Consider the following 9270-nt stretch of genomic DNA (forward strand, 5'->3'; position numbering starts at 1 on the left):
AATTATTAATCTCAACCAGATAAAAAATATAGTGTCAACAGCAGGTCTAGAGCATCTGTCAAAGAAGCTGTCAGAAATGTTCTCTGTGGGTTGTCATGTGTTACCTGGCTTATCTGCATGAGGAAAAGGCTTTGGTACATGGCACTGGAATGGGAAGAATACAGGTAAAGGTAGGAAGACCAAGTTCAAAAAACCTTTCTGTTTTTATTCTTAGCCACATATTTTCATCTGTTCATGCACCTGGTTATTCACTGGGATTTTTTACATCCCCTCTGATGACTCTATAACTCAGGGGAGAATCTTCTCCTTGGTGTTAACTACCAAAGTTGTTTTATTCCCAGTGTCTCATGGCAACTCTCTGTGCTTTTTGATTCTGATGTGGAGAACTAAAGTAATTTATTTAAAGCATTTATCCTACAGAGTACATGTTATTTGACACGACAGTAATTTACCATCAGCAACTTCTTGGCGCATCTGAAAATCAAGTCCTCTCCTTGGGCAAGCAAGATGTCAGTCCTTCCTCACTGCTGGTGTTCTGTATTTTATATAACATAATTCAAAACTGACAAAGATGTTTGTTTGGCATGTTAGTAAGTAGTAAACTTCTGGGCATTCTACAGAGAATACCCAGTGTTACAGCTTGCCAATCTGTTTAGGTTATTACCTACTTTTCCTTTTCCATGTATTTGTATTTTGTTTTGGATCTTTCCATACTTTAATGACAAAAGAGCTGTAATAGATTAATATTTTATGTTTCTAAGGTCTTTCTGATGGAATTGTTGGGACTTCTTTACAGCTGTACTCAGTTTTGCTGACTTCATCAGGAAAACAGAGCAGTCTTACAGCAATGGACAAGTACTGTGAGGTGAAATTTATTTCCCTTTGACAATGAGAACTTGATAGCAGAAACACTTATATCCAAACAAGAGTCTTGAAAGGCTGGCTCTGAGATTCTCTGATGTTATTGGGATCAATGGAAATGTTGCTGCTTCATTTTCTGCTGTGGTCTGAAATTGTCTGTCTGCAGTAGCTAGGCAAATTGAGGGACCTTTTCTGGGATTTTTCTGGATGGATGTCCATCAGGAATGACACCATGATCAGCATTAATATAGGACTTAATGCCATTCCCCTCCTCAGCCTGAAGTGAAAGGAAACCGGGAGTGTAAGATCAAGCCCGTAATTTGTTACTTACACTTGATTTGAAGCTTTATTGTCCAAGGTCAGGCAGAAAGGGTAGCAGAATCATTCAGGCCTGTGAGCAACTCATCATGTTAGACAGAAAGCAATTGGGTCCAAGGTGCAGCATGTTGGAACTTTGCCACTTCCTTTCTCTTTCAGTAGTGTTCTGCCTTCTCAGTCCTGTAAACAGTCTCTTCATCCCTTTTTGTGGGTAACTGAGCTTCCTTCCTGAAACCTTCCCAAATTCAAACTGCATTGGGCAATAATTTTGTATTTATGCTTGATACAAAAGTTTTCAAAGGAGCTTCACAGACACTAATCAGGGTAAAAATGCAAATCTAAAATCTGTCTTATTATAAAGTTTCCTTTGGAAACCATTTAATTTCTTACAAGCACACTTTGGCAGATGATGTGGCCCTTATAGTAATAAATCACAGGAACATGAGACACTTCACTGCAGCTGTGACATGGCTAGTTAGGATGCTATTCAAGAAAAAGGCTTAGGCAATGTATTTTCTTTCCTATACTTTGCTGTACCATTTCTCCTCCATATAGTTCAAGTGAAAAGAGTCTCAGAATGCTCTTATAATTGTCTCCTTAGAGTTATAATCTGCAAATGCTTTTTTTCTAAAAGATAAAAATACCCAAATCTTAATGGAGCCTTTTTAAATGGCACATCAGTAACTCTCCAACCTCCTTCATGGTTTTGTAAATCTCTTTAATAAGGGTAAGAAGCAGCTTACAGAGGTCTCTCTGATTAAAGGTTTGACCTGGAATTACTTTGAATTTGTATTATGGAGTCAGCAGGTTTACTGTGGTAAGTCTTTATAGAGAATCTTTTGAAGTGCTTTGCAGGTAGAGCTGTAAAGACAGTAAGTATCCTATAAAACTTGCTAAAACCACAACAGAACCAGTGAAGCATCAGGGCACACTGTTGGAAATCCATATCCACAGAGCACAGAGAACAGGATGCCTTCTTTGTTTAAAACCTGGGTTGGAAAGTCTTCTGAGTGGGATTATATAGCACTATTTCAAGAAAAGGAGGCTGGATTCAGTCATCCATGAGGTCTCTTCTGCCTTATGGCCAGGGCTCCTGCAAGATTATAATCACTAAAAGAATAACAGTTCTAAGAAGTTATTCAAATCATTAAGAAATATAGCCAGGACAGTGAGTTTCATGGAAATAAATATGCTCTATGTTTCATCTCCATGCATGACTTGGCTCAAAGGAAGCAATCAAGGACACAAAAGCCTGTGAGGCTTTTTAACCCCACGAATTTTCAGTTTTATATCTGTAAGTTTCTTAGAAGGTGTTGTTCTTCTACCTAACTCTCTGCTAACAAATTTGGTTTTCTTTGTCTGTTGTGGTCCTGTAATTCTGCTGAATGGAAATGCTCGTCTAGAGGGTGGCCTTACAGATGGCCTCTAAGGTTTGGGCAAACTTTCAGTATGGAGCAGCTGTATTGTGCAATATTTAATGGTGTGTTCAGGAGCAGAGCCATCCAACATCTACAGTACCATCAGTCTCAGAAAGGTCAGATTTTCATTGGCAATGTCCTCTTTCTTTAATTTTTTGCTTTTGTGGTTGGACTTTTAGGCATGAATATACAGACAGCAATCCTGTAACTGCCAGCCAAGGACAGGAAATTGCAGCTTACAGGAATCACCTTGCATATGGGTAGTGTTTGCTTTGGAGAGTCTGTTTGCTAGGTCTGTATGTCAAATATCAGCACAAAGGAAACACCATCTTGCCAACAGTGATGATATTTTTCATCCTGTTAGACAGGGTGTCAGCACCTTCCCTCCTTGCTGCACCCAGATCCTGCTGCTCTGCTTTTTGCAAGGTGTCAGGATGTGCCCTTGGAGACCTGCCTGGTACTGGAGGCAGGTGTGTGGAGCTGCTCAAGGGAGCCTGGTTCTCCTGGTGTCTCTCCCCTACCCAAGGTCCAGGATGTGCCTCCCAGAGCAGTTCTTCCCCAACACACAGGGGTGCTCCACACTGGCAGTTTTCTGGGCAGAGAGGGAAGCATTGCTGATGGGGAATGGCAAGAGATGAGATGAGAAGAGGGGAATGTTTTTATTCTGCCCCAACTGCTTGAACAGAAAGGCTGTTCAAAGGGGACCCAGATCTGGAGAATAGAATCAGGGAGAACCCTCAGATGGAGTGGGCAGAACACAGATGGTGGAAAACAGGACATAAAAGTGGCACAGCAGAAAGCTCTTTTAACTTTAAAGAAAAGTGAAAAGTTTTGCAGCTCATGAAGGAAAGCCTTTTCAGGGGCTGTGGGTAGGGCTTTTTGTCAGTTTTCAGGCAATGTTAAAACACCAGACTTCTGTTGCTCTGATTATTTTTTTCTTTTTTTGCAATGACAGCATTAAAGACATTGTAAGTGAATTATTAGGCTCTTGTGTATGACACATGCACATCCTACCTTATAACTTGGCTGAATGTAGACAGAATTTTCCACAAGACGAGCAATGGTTTTAATCCAGTTTATCATAAACCCCTAGCATTCTCTTAGAATAAACCCATTTCTACAGACTAAGGGGAAATTGAATGCTGATCTGTTTAGTCTGTGTAGTTGGTAGCAAGGCTGAAATAATGTTGAGGAAGGTATTGCTGCTGCAGAGTTGCTTGAACAAGAAAAGTATCTAAGGTGACCAACTGGTGTTGACAGTACAGCTTAGGTGAGTACACACAACACATCTGATGGGACAGGGTAGAGGGTAGACAAAAAGCACTGATACTGCTGCATTGAGAGAACAGTGCCAGGTACAATGTAGGCTTCCTGAATGCTTTAGAACTTTGGGATATTCAAGTTTTCTTACTGTTATTTTTTAAGAAAAATTGTAAATATAAATTCCTTAAAGAGCAGTAGTAGAATACCTATCTCTATATGAGGCCAAATAAGATGGTTCAACAGTGAACAGAACAAACTAAAGCATTTCACTCATTTTGCAGTTCTGGGATGCATTTCCTTCATAGCTGCCCAGCAATCTGCACACATTCTCCTGGAGAGAGAGAAGTGATCATTCCCACCTGTAACAGCCTAGGCTTTTTTGGAAGATACTGCAGTATTTAAGTTTATTCAAATGCTGGATAACAGGAGCCGGGACAAAACCTCAGTCTCTGTTCAGTCCTGATATAATTGGTGTGTTAGTCTGATGAAAGGGTTCCAGGTCATTGTTGCCCTTTGTGTCAGTAGAGAATACTGTCCATCCTGGGTTTGATCCAGCACCAATTAATATGATACAGAAACACCCCCAAACTTTTCTATTATATTAGTTTCAAAACACTAGCAAATTATGAGGCAAGTCCAGCTGCCTTTTGGGGATCAACCAACCCTTCCCTGTTTTAGACACATAATCCTTTAGTCCTCTGACCATTTGTATTGGAAACACCCCCCTCTTTCAGCTTGTGTACTTCTGGGGGCAACACAAGCCCCTATCTTTGGATACTGTGCTGAAAACCTAAGCAGGCTCTGTGTGTGCACCTTCATGCAGAGAAAACTGGAACAGGAAAAATAAAAATGCTACTTTCTGTTCTTTCTAACTCTGACATCTGTCTTCTATTCTCTGATTTTCATACTATGTCATTTCCTCATCCATTCTACTGGATGTTTAGGAGCCTTTGTTGCTTCCAGCATTCAGATAGAATGAAACTATTGCTTAAATGAATAGCTCCTAAAATTGTTTCCTTGTTGGGAATCATTAATATGCTGTGTGGATTCAACTCCTATATCCAAACTAATATTGCATTCAAAATGTCTAAGATTACTGTTTCTTTTGAATCCTTTAGCCCTTATTGCACAGGAAGGGATGATTTTTTTTTTTTTCTTTTAATAGCCAAGCTTTCAAATATATATATGCTGCAGTCATCTAAGGTATCACATTTAGGCATCTCATCTTATTCCCTTACCAAGGACCTCAGACTGTTTTGCAAAGTTATTATCAATCCAGATGTAAAGAAAAAGAGGCATAAGAAATGTCAAAATGTTTCTGGCAGATCTGAGGATAGAGATGCCCTCTGGCTTCCAAGGACACCAGGCAAGCCTCTTCACTTTCCAGTGCTGGTGGTACAGAAACCTCTATTGCTCAGGAACTCATCTCTGTTCAGAACTCAGAGGCCAGTGGGGAATTTAGCAGGAACTGGCTGGAGTAGCAAGTGTTGGGAGAGTTGGAAAAGGCTGAAATGAAAATGCAGAGTAAGGACAAGAGATTGCAATTGATGGAGATTTGAAGGCAAGTGGCTGAGAGTGCCTACTGCAAATGCAGAATTACACATACTGCCTTTAATCACCATCCTCAAGCCTTTCTGATGTTTTCCTGCTACATTCAAGGTAATAGTAACCCTGGTTCAGCTGACAAATGGTAGTTCATTAGGATATGGTAAGGTAATTAGATTGCTTTTGATTATCTTTCTCTGCTCTTAGTATCTGAGAGAGTAAGTATTCTAAAATTGTAAGGGAAATAATTTGTTCAGATTTATGCCACAAAAAAACCCAACCAACCAACCAACCAAGCAAACAAAAAAAACCAACAAATAAACCCCAACAAATCCAAAACCCAGAGGAAGAGTAATTCCAAGGAACAAAAATGTCTGTAAACATAAATTACTCTTAAGCATTAAGCTTAAACTATATATTCTTTCCATGCAGTGCCAGTGTTTTTAGTGTAGAGGCTTGAGTGCTACATGAAGTGAAAGAGGAATAGTGGCAAGTTGATAGCTCAGCTTGGCATTGAATTGGTACCACTTCAGAAAGCTTGACAGATGAGACAGGCTTGAGAAAAATAGGTGAATCAAAGCTGTGGTTAGAAAACCAATAGTCCCAATATACCAGTTTCTTCTGTGCTTTAGTAACCATACCTCTTTTGATTAACTCACCCGGCCGTGTCTCAGGAGATGAAGTTTGTAACGATAGAGAACTCCCTTTTGAACTTATGTAAGCTCACTCTGCAAAAGGGTTAAAACTGGATTTCACCTGAGTAGCTCTGATGTTGTCTAGCATCAGGAAGAGCATTGCTGCAGGATAGATGTCTTGCCTGGTGTGTGCCTGTTGAATAATGTGCTACATAGGTGCTTCCCATTTTTAGGGCAGGGCTGCTCAGACTGTCACATGGAAGCCTGTTGTGGCTTAGACTCTCCCTCTGTGAGCTCAGAACAAGTGTGCTGTGCTGGTACCAGCCTGCCCCTGGTTCTCTGCCTTTGTGGTGTCACCCTGCCACCTCTGCTGTGGGAGGACAGGGCTGTGCATTTGTGGTCACCATTCTGTGTGCTGGCAGGCATCCAGAGGATTTGCACCTGTCTGCACTTCCTCAGCTCTACAGCAAACCCAGCACATTTTTCTCAGCTGAAGAAACTGCTGTTCTGCACCTGCAGAACAAAGCACATTTGCTTAGGAGGTGTCAGGGCTGTGTGTGCACATGGTCAGCCCAGCATGGTGGGAGATGTCACTGTGTTCTCTGACCCTTACCAGGCTGAAGGAACTGACCCAGCTAACCCAAGACAGGGTACTTGTGTCCATGCTGCAAGGTGGGGCAGTCTTGCAAAGAGCCTTTGCATGCTGAGCTCTATTCCATGCATTTACATTTCTCCAGAATGTTGTGCTCAGGCTGGGTTGATGAGTACTCAGAGTCAAGACTGGAGGAATGTCCTCACCAGTGCAGCAGTATGGAAAGCAGAAAAGGCTCTGTGCAAGCCCTGCTTGGCAATAGCAAGAGCATCTCTATATTATCAGCCCTGTGTTCAGCAAATCCAAAACAGTCCTATACCAGCCACTGTGAAGAAAATGAACTCTACCCCAGGCAAAACCAGCACATCTTCCTTCAAGATTAACTTTCTGGAGGCAAGTTTCTACTGAATCTTTTTTTTTTGATAGAATTAATAACTGAACAAAATGAAACTTTTCTGGGACACTGTCACTAAAGTTGAGTTGCTTTCTATCTGCCATGGGGTCAGTGGACTGTTGTCTTGATTGCATTTGTTTCTAAGCAAATATCTTCATAAGATAGAGAGTAAATAACAGCCAGCCAGCTTCACCTCAGTCAAAAGAGTGCTCCCCTTGCCTAAGGCTGCACTCAGCTCCATTTCTGTTGTGAACCACCCCCAAGGGCTGTTACTCTGTTACCCCATTACAAGCCTTTATAACATAAAGGGAAAGCAGACACCAGAGGAGCTGACTGTTTTGGGAGAGAAAGAACTGTCTGAAAGCTTCATTCTTGGTTAAGGTTCATCTGCTGCCTGTCATATTTTAACTCCAGTTGCCTTTCAAGCAGACATCTAAACTCTTATCAGTAAGAGATGATGTAAGCTGTTTTGTTCTGCTTGAGATCTGCAGTTGAAAGACTGGTGATAAAATCCCATACATTAATTTACAGTGGAACACTAGCAGCATGATACAGAATGAACTGCAGTGTTGTATGTATAAGGCTCTTGGCACAGTATTAGTCTTGGTCTGTGAGGAGGGTTCCCACAGAGTAAATTAAAAAAATTGCACATTTCCTTATTCAAGGCATTTATTCTATCTCTGTCAGCTCTGCCATGCCTTCCACAAGATTTCAAAGCAGATCTATACATGGCACAGCTGAACAAAAGCAACTTGGGTGAGACCTTTTGTTAATGAACAAACTGGCTATTGCTTTAAAGTCTTTGCTTTAGAGCTTGACTGCAGAATAGATAAAAGATTTGGGAGTAACAGGGGAATTTATGTTTTCCCATTTTTCTGCTTTTTTCTGTATGATCAGTGGAGGTAAAAGCATATGCTGGATCCACCTCAGCATGGTAAGGCACAAATAGGTGAGTGCTCACTCCTAGTTAGTGCCTCTGTGCCTTCTGAAGGAGAAGATGACAGTACTGCTGTACTGCAGGAAGGGATGAACTCCTGCTCTTAAGGACTGGTGCTACTCCTCCCATTTCCTAGTCAAGAAATTAGAAAGATCTAGTATTTGACCACAGTTCCTGAGCCTGGCTTCTTCTGCATCTTAAAACAATGTCTTGAAATAGAAAGGACCAGGGCTGACTTTCTTGCTGATATTTCTCTTAACTTGAGAGACTGAGAGACACTGTGAATGACAAAGGATGACTGTGCTGGTGGGGCTGTACAGGAGTTTGGTAGGCTGCTCCTACAGCAATTAACCCAGAGCTCTTCTGGCCCCCACTGGTCTGGTTTGTGCTGGGTGGGTGGTGGAAATTATCTCCACTCACAATACACAATGGAGCACAGTAGCCTATTTCAAGAGCAAAGTGAAATTTTTCTAAGTACAGCTAATGGACTGAATGCTGAATGTAGAGCCCACATGGGTCACTCAGTGAAGCTGAAATAGCACCATGAGCCTTAACCCCTGACAGTTTCCTGGTTCAATATGGCCCTAGAAATAAAAACCTGTCTTTCTGAGTTCTAGTGAATGCCAGGCTGCAAGCTGACTGTGCTCTTTGACAATGAAATTAGGTGTTAGGCAGTGAAAAAGATGGGTAGGAAAGCTCTCCTGGCCCTTGCTGCTTTCTTCTTGCTGGATCAAACCAGTGACCCTGAGGCTTGAGAACACTATAAAATAGCAGGTCTATATGGGTCAAGCCTAACTATTCTATATGGAGTAGGGACTAACATGTTTGACTCAATTTTTCTCTTTTTTGTCCCTACAGATGGGTTATTTTGTTTCTACTTTAGTTATATTCATATCTGTTTCTTAACAGAGATATTTGTTTTCATACCTGAGAGCTGAGGCTTTTTGTAGAAGATGAGTTATAAAGTATTTAATTAGAAGGATGGAGAACAGCTTGAAATGAAACCTAGACCTTCCAGTAAGAATGACACTGTACTTCTCAGCTGTACAGGCTGTATTGATTAATTCATGCTGCCTTGAAATGCTATTGTGCTTCTTACCTTAGCTCTAGCAAATGGTGTTTTTATAATGAAGTGGAAAGGGTTTGAAATAATGAGGCACAAAAATGATCACTCTGTTGGAGCAATAGAAAACTCTCTTCAAAGTGGCCAGCACAATGGCACAGTAGCATATCAGAGAGACTGCTCTGCTTTCTTCCATCTGAGATGAAAGCAATGTCTGAAATGAAAATGAGAACAAAATAAAGAC

The sequence above is a fragment of the Erithacus rubecula genome (assembly GCF_903797595.1).
Source record: "Erithacus rubecula genome assembly, chromosome: 15".
NCBI classification, from domain to species: domain Eukaryota; kingdom Metazoa; phylum Chordata; class Aves; order Passeriformes; family Muscicapidae; genus Erithacus; species Erithacus rubecula.